Source organism: Vulpes vulpes, chromosome 2 (assembly GCF_048418805.1).
Source record: "Vulpes vulpes isolate BD-2025 chromosome 2, VulVul3, whole genome shotgun sequence".
Taxonomy (NCBI): Eukaryota; Metazoa; Chordata; class Mammalia; order Carnivora; family Canidae; genus Vulpes; species Vulpes vulpes.
Genome location: NC_132781.1, coordinates 144,940,519 through 144,959,957, shown reverse-complemented (window position 1 = coordinate 144,959,957; position 19,439 = coordinate 144,940,519). Strand labels below are relative to the sequence as shown.

General features: G+C 42.3%; 1 pseudogene; it reads right to left on the bottom strand.

Annotated features, from left to right (window-relative positions):
• Positions 1-1,482: 1,482 nt before the first annotated feature.
• Positions 1,483-4,364, bottom strand: LOC112929564 (10 kDa heat shock protein, mitochondrial pseudogene; annotated as a pseudogene).
• Positions 4,365-19,439: the final 15,075 nt, after the last annotated feature.

Below are 19,439 nucleotides of genomic sequence, written 5' to 3'. Positions count from 1 at the left end.
CAGACCATCTGGTGACCTAAAGTAGTTTTCCCAGAATTGAAGATATTTGATCATGGGGGCACCTGTCTGGCTCAGTTGGTGGAGTATACCACTCTTAATCTTGGGGTCTGGAGTTTGAGCTCCACGTTGGGGATAGAGGTAACTTGAAAAAATAAAATCTTCAAAAAAGAAGACATCTGAGAAGATGACATATGACAAGATAATTTTCCCAAAACGTCCAGACCAGAGTAGTTACAAAGTTTAGGATTCAAAGAAATATGTCTTTTTCATCTGGACTATTAACTGATTCTGGGTTTTGTTTGTTTGTTGATTTGTTTTAAGATTTCATTTATTTATTTGAGAGACAGAGAGAGCACAAGTTGGGGACAGAGAGGAGCAGAGGGAGAGGGAGAAGCAGACTTGCTGCTGAGCATGGAGCCTGATGATCCCAGGACCTTGAGATCATGACCTGAGCCAAAGGCACCCTCTGATTCTGGGTTCTTATCTAAATTCATAATTTCTAAATTTACAACTTTGTAGGCTATATTTTTGATGACACATTTGATTCTAAACAGTTATTTTGAAATAACAATACTGTTAAATGTCTTTGAAGTTTTGATGTTTTACAAAAAGTTCATCAGCTATTACTTCATGTTTATATCTGCACTATATCTTCCTAAATGCACTCACTTAATTATTTTTATGTGCTTTTACAGTACCCACTATTCTGCTTTCATGGCTGCTTTAAACAGGGACTTCTAGGAGATCTGCCTGGAGTCAGAGGGAGAACTTTTCCCCTCTAAGTCAGGAAAAATGTCAATAAATATTTTCAATTGGCTACTTTCAGACCCTGGGTCTTGGCTTAGAACCATCATAAAATTAGGAATTGTAATTACTTTGTGTGTGTGTGGGGGGGCGGGTTGTGGGGTTTTTTATGTAATTACTTTTAATTCTGTACATATTGCCTCTCAAACTTCTATAAAAACTGATGTACCCAAGAAGATTATCTCCAATGCTTATGATCTTGATAAATATGGACAATACATAAATAAGTGCCTGAGTTCTCCCTCCTACCCCTCCTTGTTGCACAAATATGACAGTAGGATATTTTTTTTCATTTATGTACTTTTGTTTGCTAAAGTTTATAACAGTATACTAAAACTAAATTTTAGAGACACTAGATATCATTAGTTTGAATACCATTAGCTTATTATAAAAGAGAGACATGAAAATTATTTACATGGGGGATCGCTGGGTGGCTCAGTGGTTTAGCGCCTGCCTTTGGCCCAGAGCGCATTCCTGGGGTCCCAGGTTCGAGTCCCACATCGGGCTCCTGGCATGGAGCCTGCTTCTCCCTCCTCCTGTGTCTCTGTCTCTCTCTCTATGTCTATCATAAATAAATAAAATCTTTTAAAAAAAAAGAAAAAAATTATTTACATGATGAAAGATTTCATAACTTCACTGAAATAGGCAGCTTCATTTCATGCTATTTTAATAATGATTTCAGTCCACATACTTCCCGAGAATGTTACCATCTCTAAGATGGTAGAAATAATCCTTGTCATCTAGAACTACTTTGGTGCCTCCATATTCTGGGGGAAGAACATTTATCCCCTACTTTCACACTAACTGGTTCAACCTCTCCACCCTTTCCTTTAGAACCTAATCCAACAGCTACTACTGTTGCTTGCAACACTTTTCCTTGAGATTTTTCTGGAAGCGTAATACCTCCTTTGGTTACAGTTTCAGATGCACTCCTTTCAACTAAAGCTCAGTCAAAGAGGGGAAGAAACTTCCTAAACGCCTGCCCTGCCAGGACTCTGGCCCCCGCAGTCTGACCCTGCTCTGGAGCAAAGAGTGACAGGTTCCTAATCTGTACAATTTCCCTCCAGAACGGACATGACACCCAAGAAAGGCCCTTCCTGGCACCACAGGACAAAAGGCCAATTAAGAAAACATGACTCTTGGGACAGCCCGGTGGCTCAGTGGTTTAGCGCTGCCTTCAGCCTAGGGCATGATCCTGGTGACCCGGGATCGAGTCCCACATGGAGCCTGCTTCTCCCTCCTCCTGTATCTCTGCCTCTCTCTCTGTGTCTATCATAAATAAATAAATAAAATCTTTAAAAGAAAAGAAAACATGACTCTTGATCAGTGAAGAATCTTGACTAAAAAGGGGAAATGTGAAAATTAATAAAGGGACCCCTCACTAAAATAAATTCATGAGGCCAGAAGGGGGAGCCATACCACGCAGTGTCAACTACGGAAAGCATCATTAAGCCCCCAAAAGTAAAAGACACACATTGCATCTCCATCAAGAAATTACCCCAGCAACTCGGCCAATGAGAAACTATCATTACCTTTAACTTGTGCTTTTCTCCAACGGATTTTCACTCAAAACAACAAATTTCAACTTTCTCCTTCTCCATGAAATAATATTTCTCTCCTTTGTTTATTGGGCTGATGGTTTTTGCTGTAGTTAGTTTGCCCTGAAATGCAATTCTCTGCTATTCCCAAATAAATCCATTTTTGCTAGTTAAATCATTGGCCATTTCAATTTTTAAGACAACAGGGCTTTCCTACTGTCACTTTTTTAAAACAATATGTTTTATTTATTTATTCATGAGAAACACACACACACAGAAGGCAGAGACACAGGCAGATGGGGAAGCAGGCTCCACGCAGGGAACCGACGTGGGACTCGATCCCCAGTCTCCAGGATCACGCCCTGGGCCACTGAGCCACCCAGGCTGCTCACCTACTATCACTTTTTAATCAAATTTTTGCAGTCAAGCACGTAACCAACATATGAACCAATTGGTATAGATCTAGGGGTGCCCGGCTGGCTCAGTCAGTGAAGCATGTGACTCTTGATCTAAGGGTTGTATGTCTGAGCCCCACATTGGATGTACAGATCACTTAAAAATAAAATTTTAGGGCAGCCCACGTGGCTCAGCGGTTTGGCAACGCCTTCGGCCCAGGATGTGATCCTGGAGACCTGGGATCGAGTCCCGGGTCGGGTTTCCTGAATGGAGCCTGCTTCTCCCTCTGCCTGTGTCTCTGCCTCTCTCTCTCTGTGTCTCTCATGAATAAATAAATAAAATCTAAAAATAAATACATTAAATAAATGAAATTTTAAAGGGGCACCTGGGTGGCATAGTTAGGCATCTGACTCCTGGTTTTGGCTCTGGTTGTAATATCGAGCCCCACGTTGGGCTCCGTGCTCAGCGCAGAGGACTCTCTCTCCCTTCACCCCTACCCCCGACTAAAATAAATAAATAAATCTTAATAATAAATAAAAAATGAAATCTTAAAAAAATTTTAATACAGATCTGAAAGTCTTGGACTATATGGCACCAATATAGTTTTCTTTTTCTTTTTGTAACTTTAACCTTCTATTCCTCCAGCACTTTGAATACAACTGTATCCTTTAGTGTGAGTTTTTAAAATATTATTTTTAATTGTAGTAAAATATACATGATATAAAATGTACCACAGTTTTTAAGTGTATAGTTCTGGCCCATTAAGTGTGTAACCACCACCATTATCCAGAATACTTTCCTTCTTATAAAGCTAAAACTTTATACCCACTAAATACTGAGACCCCATTTGCCCCCATCCCTGCCGCCTCTGGTAATCACTGTTCTACCTTCTGATTATACGGATTTGATACTCTTAAGTATTTCATATAAGTGCAATCATACAGTATTTGTCTTTTTGTGACTGGCTAATTTTATTTAGAATAATATATTCAAGATTCATCCATATTATAGCATGTGTAAGAATTTTCTTCTTTTTTTTTTATTTTTAGATTTTATTTATTTATTCATGAGAGACAGAGAGAGAGAGAGAGGCAGAGACACAGGCAGAGGGAGAAGGAGGCTCTATGCAGGAAGCCCGATGTGGGACTCAATCCCGGGCAGGATCACGCCCTGGGCCGAAGGTAGGTGCTAAACCACTGAGCCACAGGGATCCCCGAATTTTCTTTTTAAGGCTGAGTAATACTTCACTGTGTGTAATGGACTGAATGTTTGTGTTTCCCTTGCCCTGGCCAATTCATGTGTGAAGCCCTAACCACCACTGTAGTGGTTATTTGGAGATGGGGCATTTAAGAGGGTAATTAAGTTAAATGAGGTCATAGGGTAAGGCCCTGATCCTATAGGATTAACGTCCTTATAAGACATATCAGAGGGATCCCTGGGTGGCGCAGCGGTTTGGCGCTCCCACGTCGGGCTCCTGGTGCATGGAGTCTGCCTCTCTCTCTGTGACTATCATTTAAAAAAAAAAAAAAAAGACATATCAGAGAGCTCACTTTCTCTTTCCTAGCTCCTACCCACCCACCTTTTTCCTAGTGCTATGCGCACGTGAACACCGAAGAAAGGCCACATGAGGACATAGTGATAAGGCAACTGTCTGAAAGAGAGTTTTTGTTTGTTTGTTTGCTTAATTATTTATTTATTCATGAGAAACACAGAGAGGAGAGAGAGAGAGAGTCAGAGACACAGGCAGAGGGAGAAGCAGGCTCCACACAGGGAGCCCGACGTGGGACTCGATCCTGGGTCTCCAGGATCATGCCCTGGGCCAAAGGTGGCATTAAACCACTGAGCCACCCGGGCTGCCCTGGAAGAGAGTTCTTATCAGGAACAAAATTGTCTGGAGCATGAGAGCAGACTAATCAGACCCATGTCCATCCTCTTCACTATGAACTTTCTTTTATAGACTCTCACAATAAAAAGTGATATAAGAGATAGTAATCTGGGCACCTGACTGGCTCAGTGGGAAGAGCATGTGACTCTTGAACTCAAGAGTTGTGAGCTGGAGCCCCATGTTGGGTTGAAAAATTACTTAAAGGGGGCCGGAAGAAAAAAAAAATTACTTAAAAAAATAAAACTTTAAAAAGAGAGAGAGAGAGTAATCACACAGCAATGTTGTAATAAGGAAGCTTTCCACAAAAGAGAAAAAGTTTCAAATCTGATCACATCATCAGAGATTCCTAAAATGGCTCCCATAAGGAAATAGAATGATCCAATGGGAAAAAAAATAAAAATAAAAAAAGACAAGCTCAACATTTAGGAACTCAAAAAGAGAAATCAGGTCCATTGTTCATTGTGAGACCTACCTGACCATCAATGTGGCAGAGATCTTATAGGAGTACACTGTTTCCTGGTTGCAAACCTAAAATTGCCATTGAGGAGGTCTCAGTAGATTTTGGTAGAACCTCCAGAATTATTGAAAGTCAGCTCCTGAAAAGATCAGCAGAAAATCTGTTGATCAAGCACAGCTAAATGTATTGTGAGAGATGATACCAGCTTGATAGTCTTAGCAGTGTCTCAGTACGGGGTGGACAAGAGAAAATATGTATGTGCCTTGGGGTTATGAGCTCCAGTGATTCAAGGCAAGACTTTCAAAGGAGGAACTGATTGCGACATGGCAAAATTCAGAAATGAAAGTTTAGGATTGCTAACCACACGAGGTGGAGATTTGGGAGGGAGTTGTGTAAGTATTGATGGATGAGTGAGCTATTGGCCCACGTGAACAAACTATCTGACCAGACAAATGGACTTCTAGGGATTTCTTGAAGCAAACGGTGGGGTTCTTTATTAGTTTACAACCTTATCTTCTTTTTTTTTTTCTTTCTTTTTTTTTTTTTTTTTATTTATGATAGTCACAGAGAGAGAGAGAGAGAGGCTGCGACACAGGCGGAGGGAGAAGCAGGCTCCATGCACCAGAAGCCTGATGTGGGATTCGATCCCGGGTCTCCAGGATCGCGCCCTGGGCCAAAGGCAGGCGCCAAACCGCTGCGCCACCCAGGGATCCCTAACCTTATCTTCTTGATCAAGCTTTTCCAGCAACAATAAACCATGTGGCCTCAATTCTCAGTCTTGATACTCAAGCCATACAGATGTAGGGGATTTTTTTTTTTTAATTTTTATTTATTTATGATAGTCACAGAGAGAGAGAGAGAGAGGCAGAGACACAGGCAGAGGGAGAAGCAGGCTCCATGCACTGGGAGCCTGATGTGGGATTCGATCCCGGGTCTCCAGGATCGCGCCCTGGGCCAAAGGCAGGCGCCAAACCGCTGCGCCACCCAGGGATCCCGATGTAGGGGATTTTAGCTTTCACCTTGATTATATGTGATAGATACCAATATATTCTATTTTATTTTGTCATTTGTTTTTTAAATTTCTACTCAAAAAAATTTTTTTTCTAAAGGTTTCATTTATTTAACAGAGAGAGAACAAGCACAAGCAGACAGAGCGGCAGGCAGAGTGAGACGGAGAAGCAGACTCCCTTCTGAGCAGGGAGTCCCATGCGAGACCATGACCTGAGCTGAAGGCAGATGCTCAACCAACTGAGCCACCCAGGTGCCCCTCTACTCAAAATTTTTTATTGCTGGGCCAAACCCACTACATTCCATAACTCATAGTGGGTTATAACCAGTTACAAAGCATCAATAAGCTAGATAGAACATTTCATTCTGTAAGCACTCTGGAAAAAAAGAGGATATTATGATAAAGTGTGTAGTGGGTTAACAGCACACCCCCAAATTTATGCCTACCTAGAAACTCTGAATGTGACCCTATTTGAAAAAGTGTCAGGGTGCCCAGGTGGCTCAGTCAGTTAAGCATCTGCCTTTGGCTCAGGTCATAATCCCGGGGGTCCTGATAACAGCCATAGCCAATGAATACCAAGGATAGCCAGCAGCCCCCAGAAGCAAGCAAAGACGTGGGAGAGATTCTCCCTCAGAGTCTCCAGAAGGAAGCAATCCTGCCAATACCTTGATTTTGGACTTCTAGCTCCAGAACCATGAAAAAATAAATTGCTGTGGTTTGAACTTATTCAAGTTTGTGATAATTTGTTATAGGAGCCCTAGGAAATGAAGAGAGATATTATAGATGGACAGGAAGACTTTTCTGAGGAAGTAACTCTTCAGCAGAGTTTTGGAAGAAAAGTTGTCAGTCTTTTGAAGGATGATGGAAGAGATACAGATAAAGAGAACACGAAATGCAATAGGTCTGAGGCTGGACCGGCTTAACATGTGCCGGGAGCTAACAGAAGGCCCAGTGCACCTTGGGGACAGAGAGAACTCTTGCGGTGAAGAAGAGCAGAATGTGAGGAAAGAGCATTTAACAGGAGAACTTGGCCTAATCCAGGTCAGGGGTAGAGGTCAAGGTGTGTAGAGGAACAGCTAAGAATGAGGATTGTGGGGAAGAAGTGAATTCCAGCATGTGTAAGGGCCCTGAAGCAGAAAAAGCAGAGATTTGGAGGAACACATACTCAGCATGATTTTCCCTAGACCAGACTCAAACATGCCCAAACCCACCCTCAAATACTACTGAAGAGGGCCTGTGTCTCTGTTAGGTTGACCGGTGATGCGGGTGACAAAGAATTACGCCAAGAGTAGAGCAACAAGTGAGACAGAGTTTATTCACTCTTCAAGAGAGGAGAGGGGCCCAGCCATCTTAGAAAACTGTCAGGCTGGGCCTTTTAAGGGTGTGAGAAGGTTACAGCTGCACCCACAGTGGGGTGTAGGAGGTGTGGGGAGGGGGATCGATTCCTGGCAGGGGAGAGCTGGAGATGGCAGTTTTTAAAGAGGCTCTGTCCAGGATGTGGGTTGTGGTCAGGCTAGAGAAGAATATGTTTTGTAGTTGGGGCCTATTTCCCAAGAATGTAGGGCACCCTAACCTAGAAAAATAAAGAGGACCAAGTGCAGACACCTGTTGAGTCTTGCCTGTAAGTATGGCAGAGCGGGCTTTGAATAGATTCCTTTCAATCTCTTACTCTGTAACTTTTTAGGAGCTCAACATGGCAGTATTTACCTGGCAACATTTAAATGGTTCATATTCCTTGAAACAGCAATTACGTTGCTAGGAATCTAGTTCATATAAAAGTTTATATGAGAGGTGCCTGGCTGGCTCAATCAGTAGAGCATGCGACTCTTGATCTCAGGGTTGTGAGTTCCAGCCCTGTGTTGGATGTAAGGATAACACACCTGGGTGGCTCCGTTGGTTAAGCATCTACCTTGGGCTTGAGTCATAATTCCAGGGTCGAGACCTGTGTGGCTGGGAGTAGGGGTAGGTGTTCCTGCTCAGCAGGGAGTCTGCTTCTCCCTCTCCCTCTGCTCCTGCTCTCTCTCTCATTCACTCTATCTCTAATAAATAAAAGAAAACATTTAACAAGAACAGAAAAAGGAGGTGCCTGTGTGCTCAGTTGGTTAAGCATTTGTTCACTTCAGCTCAGGTCATGATTTCAGGATTGTGAGATCAAGCCCCATGTTGGGCTCACACACTGGGCATGGAACCTGCTGTGGGTTGTGGTCAGGCTAGAGAAGAATATGTTTTGTAGTTGAGGCCTACTTCCCAAGGATGTAGGGCACCCAAACCTAGAAAAATAAAGAGTTAGGACCAAGTGCAGACACCTGTGAGTCTTGCATGTAAATATGGCAGTATTTCTCTTTCTCTCCCTCTACTCCCCACCACATGGCAATTTAAGAAAAAAGTTAATGTGAAATATATAAAGATATATACATGTGTATATAAGTATGTAGATAATAAACCAAATTAATCATCACATTCATGAACATATATCTCATTTATGTTTATATATATGTTTATATATATGTATGTGTATATAAGATATATGTTCATGAATGCGATGGTTAATTTTCTGTATCAACTTGGCTGGACCAAGGTGCCCAAATTCTTGATCAAACATGATAAAATTAACATTTAAATTTATGGGCTTGGGTCACCTGGTGGTTCAGTCAGTTGAGCATCTGCCTTTGGCTCTGGTCGTGATCCCAGAGTTCTGGGATCAAATCTTGCATCCAGCTACCTGCTCAGTAGGGAGTCTGCTTCTCCCTCTGCCTCTCTCCCTGCTTGTGCTCTCTCTCTCACTCTGTCTCTCAAAGAATAAATAAAATATTTTTCTTTTTTCATTCATGAGAGACACAGAGGGAGAGAGAAAGAGAGATACAGAGACAGAGAGGTAGAAGCAGGCTCCCCACAAGGAGCCCCATGTGGGACTTGATCCTTACCCCCTGGATCACGTCCCGAGCCAAAGGCAGATGCCCAATCACTGAGTCACCCAGGCATCCTCATAAATAAAATCTTAAAAAAAAAATAAAATTGGGGGGGGGGGACGCCTGGGTGGCTCAGCAGTTAAGCATCTACCTTTGGCTCAGGGCATGATCCTGTAGTCCTGGGATCAAATCCTGAATCAGGCTCCCTGCATGGAGCCTGCTTCTCCCTCTACCTATGTCTCTACCTCTCTCTCTGTCTCTCATGATTAAATAAATAAAACCTTTAAAAAAAAATGAATAAATAAATAAATAAATTCATGGGCTTTTAGTAAGGCAGATTGCTTTCCATAATGTGAGTGGCCTTCACCATACCTACAGTTGAAGCCCAGAATAAAACAAAAAAGCTGGCCTCCTCTAAGCAGGAAGGAGTTACACTAGCAGATGACCTTTAGACTTACTGCAACATCAGCTCTACTACCCAACCTGATGGCCTGCCCTGCAGATTTGGGTCTTGCCAGCCTCCATAATCACATGAGCCAATTCCTTAAAATAAACCTCTCTATATACGCATATTCTGTTGGTTCTGTTTTTCTGGAAAACTCTGACTAATACAATGCACATTCACTTGAGCCTTGTTTATAATAAAGAGCAATTTCAACAGACTAAATATCCACCAATTGGGAGCTAGATAGTATCTATCTGAACTGAAATGGAAAGATTTCCATGTCATATTTTTATTTCTTTTTTATTTTTTTAAAGATTTTCTTTATGTATTCATGAGAGACAAACAGAGAGAGGCAGAGACATATGCAGAAGGAGAAACAGGTCCTCCCCCCCACCAGCAGAAAGCCCCATGTGGACTTGATCAGGATCACGCCCCGAGCTGAAGACAGAGGCTCAACCACTAAGCCACCCAGGGGTCCCTCCAGGTCATATTTTTAAATCAAGAAAGCATTTTACACAACAACTAATAAAGTATGATTCTATCCATTATTGTAAAAAAGAAAAATAGACCTGTGTATGTATAAATGGATCTGGTATACATGCAAAACTGTATAAGTAGATAGAAAAGATCATAAAGGCAGGAGCACCTGGGTGGCTCACCTGGTTAAGTGTCTGCCTTCGGCGCAGGCCATGATCCCAGGGTCCCAGGATCGAGCCCCAAATCAGGCTCCCTGCTCAACATGGAGCCTGCTTCTCCCTCTCTCTCTCTGCTGCTCCCCCTGCTTGCATCCTTTCTCTCTGTCAGATAAATAAATAAAATCTAAAAAAAAAAAAAAAAAAAAAAAGAATCTATAATGATAGTTACCAAACTAGCAATAAATAGTGGTCACCTTGGAGATGAGGCATGGGTTTGAAGAAGGGGTGGTAAAAAGAAACTTAAATGTATATTTCTCTTATTTCTGTATCATTTGAAGCTTTGACAACTATAATGTATTCCATATTACATTAGTGACGTGATTTTCAGAACCTATAACCATCAAAGTCTATACTCTACTACTTTTCTTTTTAAAGTAAACTATAAGCCCAGCATGGAGCTTAAACCCAGGACCCCAAGACCAAGATCAAGAGTTGCACGGTCTACCTGACTGAGGCAGCCAGCTGCCCCCTCTACTACTTTAGTAAAACCCAGCCCATTTTTACTACTTACGTCCTTTATTTGGCTTTCTTTCTGCTTTCCAAACTATAGGATAAAAGACCCTGTCTCCTTTCCTCTCTTCTTTCTTTTGGTTCTTAGACAAACATTTATTGAGTATGTATTATGTGCTCAACAGTGCACCAGATGCCATAGTGAACTAAAAAGCCAATGTCTTTTTAGTGATCTTGCAGGCTGTTAAAGAAACCAGACATCAGACAGACAGACAGACAGACAGATAGACAAATTGAACCAAGCAACTGCCAAAGACAATAGATTTAGAAGAGAAAACATGGCACTCTCTGTTTCAGTTATGAAAGGGCATAACTGAATGATTTTGAGCAGGATGTTCACAAAAGGTCGCTATAGATATTTGAGCTGGATGTTAGCCAGGCAGTGGGTGTGGAGAGTGGGGCAATAGGAAGCCTTCCTAGGAGAAGGTAAACAGTGACTGCCTATTGCAACTTCCCCAAAGTAAGCAAGAAGAACTGACCAGAAGCTCATAACACTGGCCAGTTTGGGTGAAGGTGCCAGTTTTAAAAGATAAAATTGAAGAGACAGACACAGACAGGTCCAGGTTGTGTATATTCAAGTAAGGAATTTGGGCTTTCTTTCAAGGACAATAGAAAGCCATTATCAAGTTAAAACCAGAGAAAGGAGATCTGATTTACATTTTAAAAAACCCTCTCTTGGGGCAGCCCAGGGCATGATCCTGGAGACCCTGGATTGGTCCGCATGGGGCTCCCCACATGGAGCCTGCTTGTGTCTCTGCCTCTATCTCTCTCTCTCTCTGTCATGAATAAATAAATAAAATCTTAAAAAAAAAAAACAAAACCCTCTCTTAAATCTACACTATGGAGAAAAGACAAATCGTTATTGAAGGATACTAAAGAAGATCTAAATAAGTGGAGAGCTAGCAGAATAGAACCCAGAAATAAACCCATGCATATATGGCCAATTAATTTACGACAAAAGAACCAAAATGTACAATGGAGAAAGAATGGTCTCTTCATGAAATGGTGTTGGGAAAACTGGACAGCCACATGCAAAAGAAAGAAACTGGATCACTATTTTACACCATGCAAAAATCAACTCAAAATGGATTAAAGGTTTGAATGCAAGACTTGAAACCATAAGACTCCTAGGAGAAAACATAAGGAGTAAAGTCCTTGACATCAGTCTTGGCAATGATTTTTTGGGAGTTAGTGCCAAAAGCTAAGGCAACAAAAGCCAAAAAAACAAGTGTGGCTACATCAAACTAAAATCTTCTATACAGCAAAGAAAAACATCAACAAAATGGAAAGGCAACCTATGGAGTGGGAGAAAATATTTGCAAATCATATATCTGATAAGAGTTAATATCCGAAATATGTAAAGAACTCGCACAACTCAATGGAAAATAATCTGTTTAAAAAGTGGTTAGAGGGGCATGTGGGTGGCTCAGTCAGATAAGCATCAGACTCTTGATCTCAGCTCAGGTCTCGATCTCAAGGTCATGAATTTGAACTCTGTGTTGGGCTCCACACTGGGCATGGAACCTACTTAATTAAGAAAAAAAAAGTAGGTAGAACTGGGCACCTGGCTGGCTCAGTCAAAAGGGCATGCGACTGCGACTCTTGATCTCAGGGTCATGAATTAGAGCCTCACATTGAGTGTAAAAATTACTAGATAAATGGGTAGAGGATCTGAATAGACATTTTTCCAAAGAGACATACAGATGGGCAACACGTACATGGAAAGATGCTTAACATCACTAATCTGGGAAATGCAAATCAAAACTGCAATGAAATATCACCTCATATCCATGAGAATGGCTGGTATCAACTGAATATTGAGGATATGGGGAAGATATGGGGAAAAGGAAACTCTTATGCACTACTGGTGGGAATGTAAATTGGTGAAGCCCCTATGGAGGATGGTATGGAGGTTCCTCAAACAATTAAAAATAGGAGAGATGCCTGGGTTTTTCAGTCAGTTGGGCTTCTAAATCTTGGTTTCAGCTCAGGTCATGATATCATGGTCGTGGGATGCAGCCCCATGCCCATGTTAGGTTCCACATTCAGCAGGGACTCTGTTTGGGATTCTGTCCCTTTGCCTCTCCCTCTGCCTCTCTCCTTGCTCATGCTCTGTCTCTATAAAATAAGTAAATAAAATCCTTTTTTAAAAAAATTTAAAATAGGTGTACATGGCTGGATCAGTTTGTAGAGCATGAAACTCCTGCAGTAGTGAGTTCAAGCCTCACATTGGATACAGAGCTTACTTAAAAAAAAATTTTTTTTAAAGATTTTATTTATTTATTCATGAGAGACAGAGAGAGGTAGAGACATAGGTAGAGGGAGAAGCAGGCTCCTTGCAGGGAGCCCGATGTGGCACTTGATCCCAGAACTCCAGGATCACTCTCTGAGCTAAAGGCAGATGCTCAACCCCTGAGTCACCCAGGCGTCCCTAAAAAAAATTTTTTTTAAATAGAACTATCAGAGGCGCCTGGATGGCTCAGTTCGTTGAGTGTCCAACTGTTGGTTTTAGCTCTAGTTATGATCTGAGTCTGGGATTAAGCCCCACATTTGGCTCCATGCCCAGCACGGAGTCAACTTGAATTTCTCTCTCCCTCTGCCCCATCTTCCTGCTCACTCTCTATCTCCCTCCAGAACAAATTTTAAAATCTTTTTTAAAAGTAGAATTACCGGGATCCAATGGGTGGCTCAAGCCCATCTGTATGTCTCTTTGGAAAAATGTCTATTCAGATCCTCTACCCATTTATCTAGTAATTTTTACACTCAATGTGAGGCTCTAATTCATGACCCTGAGATCAAGAGTTGCAGTCGCATGCCCTTTTGACTGAGCCAGCCAGGTGCCCAGTTCTACTTACTTTTTTTGTGACAAATTGTCACAAATCTCCAAAAAGCTTTCCCATATTTATTGAAAAAAATATTCATATAAGTAGACCCACACAATTCAAATCTAGGTTGTTCAAAAGGTCAATTGTGTACACACGCACAAACACACACACACAATGGAATATTATCCAGCCACAACAAAAGAAGTAAATTTTACTCCTTGTGATAAACTCATACAAAAAATAGATTTAGTGGTTGCCAGAGATAGGGAGCAGGAAAAGTGCAAAATGGGTCAAGGTGGGGGAATGGAATCTACAGTATAGTGACTATAGTTAACAATATTGTATTGTGTACTTGAAAGTTGATGAGAGAATTAATCTTAAAATTCTTGTCACAAGAAAAACAGAACTTGAAACTCTACATGGTGATATATATTAACTGAACTTAATGTAGCAATCATTTCACAACACGTACATATATTAAATCATTATATTGTACTCCTAAAACTAATGTTATTATATTTCAATCAAAAACTGGAGAGCTTGGGGTTCCCAGGTGGCTTGGTCTGTTAAGTGCCTGCCTTAGGCTCAGGTCATGATCCCAGAATCCTGGCATGGAGCCCCACATTGGGCTCCCTGCTCAGTGGGGAGCCTGCTTCTCCTTCTGCCTGCTGTTCCCCTGCTTGTGCTCTCTCTCTCTCTGTCATATAAATAAATAAAATATTATTTTGAAAATAAATAATTTTTAAGCATTCAGAAGGAAATGCTCTCCATCCTCTTGCTTTACTGATTATTGATTGATTTTTTAAACAAATATTTTATTTATTTATTCATGAGAGACATACACAGAGGGAGGGGCAGGTGCAGAGACACAGGCAGAGAGAGAAGCAGGCTCCATGCAGGGAGCCTAACATGGGATTCCATCCCAGGTCTCCAGAATCAGGGTCTCCAGGTCTCCTCCCTGGGCTGAAGGCAGCACTAAACCGCTGAGCCACCCAGGCTGCCCTGATTGATTCATTTAAAGTAAACTATGTCCAACATAAGACTCAAGCTCATGACCCAACTAAGGACCTGGAGATTAAGAATCATATGTTCTGCTGACTGATTCAGCCAGAAACCCTATATCAATTTCTTTTTAAAATATGAAATAGACGGGGATTCCTGGGTGGCTTAGCGGTATAGAGCCTGCCCTTGGCCCAGGGCGTGAACCTGGAGACCCCGGATGGAGTCCTGTGTTGGGCTTCCTACATGGAGCCTGCTTCTCCCTCTGCCTGTGTCTCTGCCTCTCTCTCTCTCTCTCTCTCTCTCTCTGAATGAATAAATAAATAAATCTTTAAAATAAAATAAAATAAAATAAATATTTTAAAAAATATATATAGGGCAAGCCCAGGTAGCTCAACAGTTTAGCGCCACCTTCAGCCCAGGGTGTGATCCTGGAGACCTGGGATCGAGTCCCACATCGGGGTCTCTGCATGGAGCCTGCTTCTCCCTCTGCCTGTGCCCCCCCCTTCTCATGAATAAAAAAAAAATATTTAAAAAAATAAAAAAAAAATATATATATATATGAAATAGAGGGGAGATTGGGTGGTTCAGTCAGTTAAACATATGCCTTCGGTTAAGTGTCCGAGTTTGGTTAAGTATCCGACTTTTGATTTAGGCTCAGGTCAGGATCCCAGTGTCCTGAGATGGAGTCCTGCATAGGGTACCCTGCTCAGGGGGGAGCCTGCTTCTCCATCTCCCTCTGCTGCTCCCCCTGCTTGCATGCCCTCTTTCTGTCAAATAAACAAAATCTTTAAAAATCAATTAACTAATTAAAGTGAAATAGAGTAGTATAGAAAATGCCAAGGTGCCTCCCCAAAAGTCAGGATAAATATATGTGTGCGTAATGGGTCAGGACATAAACACAGAGAGGAATATAAGGGCAAAAATGAAGGCCACTACTCACAAGAAACCCTTATAGGAGTGCACCAAGAGACATGTAGAAGTACTGTTCAAAATAGGAATAAGAAAAAATAAAATAAAATAAAATAAAATAAAATAAAATAAAATAAAAAAGAATAAGAGAAAAGATACAGTAGCAATCAAAATGTCTATCAGTAGTAATAAGAATAAAAAAATAATGGATCTTACCTTGGATTACTAAATAGCAACAGAAATGACTGTCTCGTAGCCATATACATCGACACAAATGAATCTTAGAATTAGGACTAGGAAATAAGCAAACCAATTTGCGAAGGAGTACTCACAAGTTGATCCTATATTTGTAAAATTTACAAACAAAAGCAAGTAATAAATTGCTCAAGAATACACACACATATATATGGTAAAACTATAAAAGAAACAAGGATGGGGTGCCTGGCTGGGTCAGTCGGAAGAGCACGCAACTCTTGATCTCAGTTCAAGAGCCCAAGTTTGGGTAGAGATTACATAGATGATAGATAGATAGATAGATAGATAGATAGATAGATAATAGATAAAAGAAAGCAAGGGAATAGTTTCAAGCCAACAATTTTTTTTAAAAGGCCAAGTTCCCAGTAGTGTTGAGGACACTCAGGACATCAAAGGATTTGGGACTGTTCCCTTTCCTAGGTAGGGAGGTAGGCCCGCAGAGATTGTTTTGTTGCCACGCTTCTTAACCTCCACATGCAGTTCTTTTAAATGTCTGTTCATATCAAACATTTTGTCGTTTTTAGAGAGAAAAGTGGTCTCTTGGAGTGCACTAAGTGACGTGGGAAACAAAAGCAGAGGAAAAATTATTGAATTTCCTTCCCGCCTACAGCCCGTTGACACGCCCTTGGAACAGGCAGAGTGGTCTTCCTCGAGGGGCTCAACTACCTCCGCCCCGATACCGTGGGGCGGCGGGATCAAGGGGGACGGATCGAGGGGGACGGCTCCAGGGGCACCAACAAAATGGCGGACGGCCCGCCATCTTGTCACCCTCGCCTCGGGACCTTCCCGCCACTAGCGGACCCGCAAGGACACGTCATCGTGGGAAAACAGGGCCTAGGCAGGAAACGGAAACCGAGCCTTACCCAACCCCGAAGCACAGGCAGACATCAGCAGCTATCGCCCTCTCCCCGCGCCACCCTGCCCTTCCTTCCCCGTAGAAGCCGGCCTGCCTGTGTTCCCCGGGCGACTCCCCCGTCTCACTCCCTTGGGGGCCCAGAACCTCGCCCGAGAGCGCTTCCGTCAGAAGCTCGCCTCATCCACCTCTGCCTGGCCTCTCTATCTCACTTCACCGACCGGATCGAACCTGACATTGATACTTTGCTAGGGGCAAAAGGAGATCTTGGCCCATCCCCTAGGACCCTGTAAATGTACTTTAACACACACACAAAAATTCCTTTCAAAACTTCCTTTATCTCTGCCCTCCCCAAGATATATGTTGCAATCATCCCCCAAGCATATGACCCATCGATATACATCTCGTGACTCAGATTTTATTGGACAGTAATAAATGACCAACAATAGCTAGTCCCCTCAAGGCCCTGGAAACTTTGCTCCCAAAATTCCTTAGAGACTCACACTATTCCCTAACCCCCTCCCAACCTGAAAGTATATAATGGGCCACTTCTCGTGACCCCGGTGCAGCTCTTTCTGCCCACGGGTCCTGTCCCGATGCTTTAGTAAAACCACCTGTTTTCACCAAAGAACTCTCATGAATTGTTACATGGCCGTCAGCTTAGAACCCTAACATCTTTCCTATATTACTAAGGAGAATGGCCAGAGGTAGGAGAGTTCCAGAGGGAAAGAGGTGGGTAGGCAGTAGATTGGAGCCATTCCAATCGTCTCTCTGAGAAATGACAGCGGTGTGGCAATGCAAGAAGACAGATTTGAAAGGTATTTTGGAGGTAGAATGGACTTGCTGTTGGGGTATCCATAAGGAACGAAGAAAAGGGAAAATCAGTAATGACTAGCCAATGGAACGGACTCCAAACAACAGGCCCTTGCAGAGGTAGAAACTTGATATCGGATGGCACTGCCCAGGTAGATCAACAGGGAAAGAGGATGGGCCACGAGTAAATGGCGCTTGGAACAACTGGTAGACCACATAAAAACGAAGAGACATTGGATAGGTTTCTGAACAGGTTAAAGATTAGCAGGATAGGCAAAACTTGAGAATATTTAGAAGAAAAAGTGAACGGTTCTAAGATCCATTCTGAAGAATGGAAATAGGGGAAAAGAAAGAGCATGAACAACTCCTAGATTTCCGGCTTAAGTAACTGGATGGATAATAAAAATATTACTAGCTAACATTTCCATAGCACTTACTATGAACCAGGGCAGGACTTCTCTAAGCATTTTTGCATGCTTTCTCGTGCTCAGCGCTTATGCTAATCCTGTAATAGAGTTTTCTTATTGTTGTTCACATTTATTTTTTTTTAAGATTTTATTTATCTATTCATGAGAGACACAGAGAGAGGCAGAGACACAGGCAGTGGGAGAAGCAGGCTCCTTGAGGGGAGGCCGATGCAGGACTCGATCCCCAGGCCCCGGGACCATGACCTGAGCCAAAGGCAGAGGCTCAACCACTGAGCGACCCAGGCGTCCCTGTTATTAACATTTAAAGAGGAAAAACAGAGGCACAGGAAGCTTAGGTAACTTACCTGACTCACGCGGCGGGTTAGTGGCACAGTACTGATTGGCTGCAAAAACTCTGTCCAAGGAAGAGTGACAAAACCCGTGTGTAAAGCTTAGCCTGCAGAGTTTTCCCTAAAAGTACTACTTGAAAGAAGCTGAATTCTTCTCAGGGCATTCAACCTCGGAGGCAGGGTTCCCAGGATTTCCTGTACCCACCTCCACTCACCTTCCCAGGAGGGCGTGCATGCTAATGGGTGCAACGAAAAGGAGGAGTGTTATGTTAAAAAAAAAAAAAAAGTCCCTGAAAATCGCAATCACAGACTACCCCCTCTGAGTGGCTAACCATTCCTAGAATGCTCTGACTTGGCATCATTTAACTTTCTTTTTTCGTAGCTAACAAAGCTATCAAATATAATGTGGCAATAGTGTTTATTTTCTAACTGTGGTAAAATACACCATTTAAGCCATATTTGAGTATACAAATGAGTGGCATTAGGTACACTCACATTGTGAGCAGACATCAAGCTTCATTCACACTTAATGCGTCTTGAGCTTTTGATATGTGCCAGGCAACTATCCTAGGCACTGAAGGACAAACCAGATCTTCACCTGGATGCAGCTCATATTCTAGTTAAAGACAAACAATAAACATGAAATTAATAAATATGCAAATGTGATTGTACCAAGTATTGACAGGTGCAAGGAAGAGAACAAGATGGGGCAATAATCACAGTTGGTATGAACATTTACTATGTTTCAGCAGTGATATGAGGCATGAGCAAGGGGTATCCCATTGTGTCCCCCACTCCAGCCCTTTGGAAATAACCTCTGCTCCATTTTGTGGGGAAAAAAGTAAAGCACAGAGAGCTTCACATTCCACAATGAATAAGTAAGAAGAGGTGGGGAGCAAGACAATTACGGTAAAACCTGGAGGGATCCAAGGCCTCTTTACGGAGGAAACATTGAGCTGAAGCTAATGTGCAAGAGCAACCCAAGGGCAAAATGGTTCCAAAGAGAGGAAATAACAAGTGCAAAGGTCCTGAGACACGCATGCCTCTCAAGGAACAACAAAGAGCCTACGTGATTGGAGCCAAATAAACCAGAGAGAAGTGAAGGAATGGGGGAGGGGACAGAGGTGGCCAGAGAGTCTTGTGAGAAGGAGTCACAGAGGCAGTCGGAGTCAGAGCCCCGGAGCCTTGAGAGTGATCAATTGTTCTGGGTTTGGCCCAGGACCAGTTGGTCCCCTTAGTAAGTAAACATTATTCAAATTTATGCTAAGTGCAAAGGAAAGCAATGGAACATTTTACATAAGGGAGGGACAGGACTTTTCTGGCTACAGGCAGAAGGAAGATTAGCAGGACACAAGGCAGGAGAAAGGAAGACAGTTG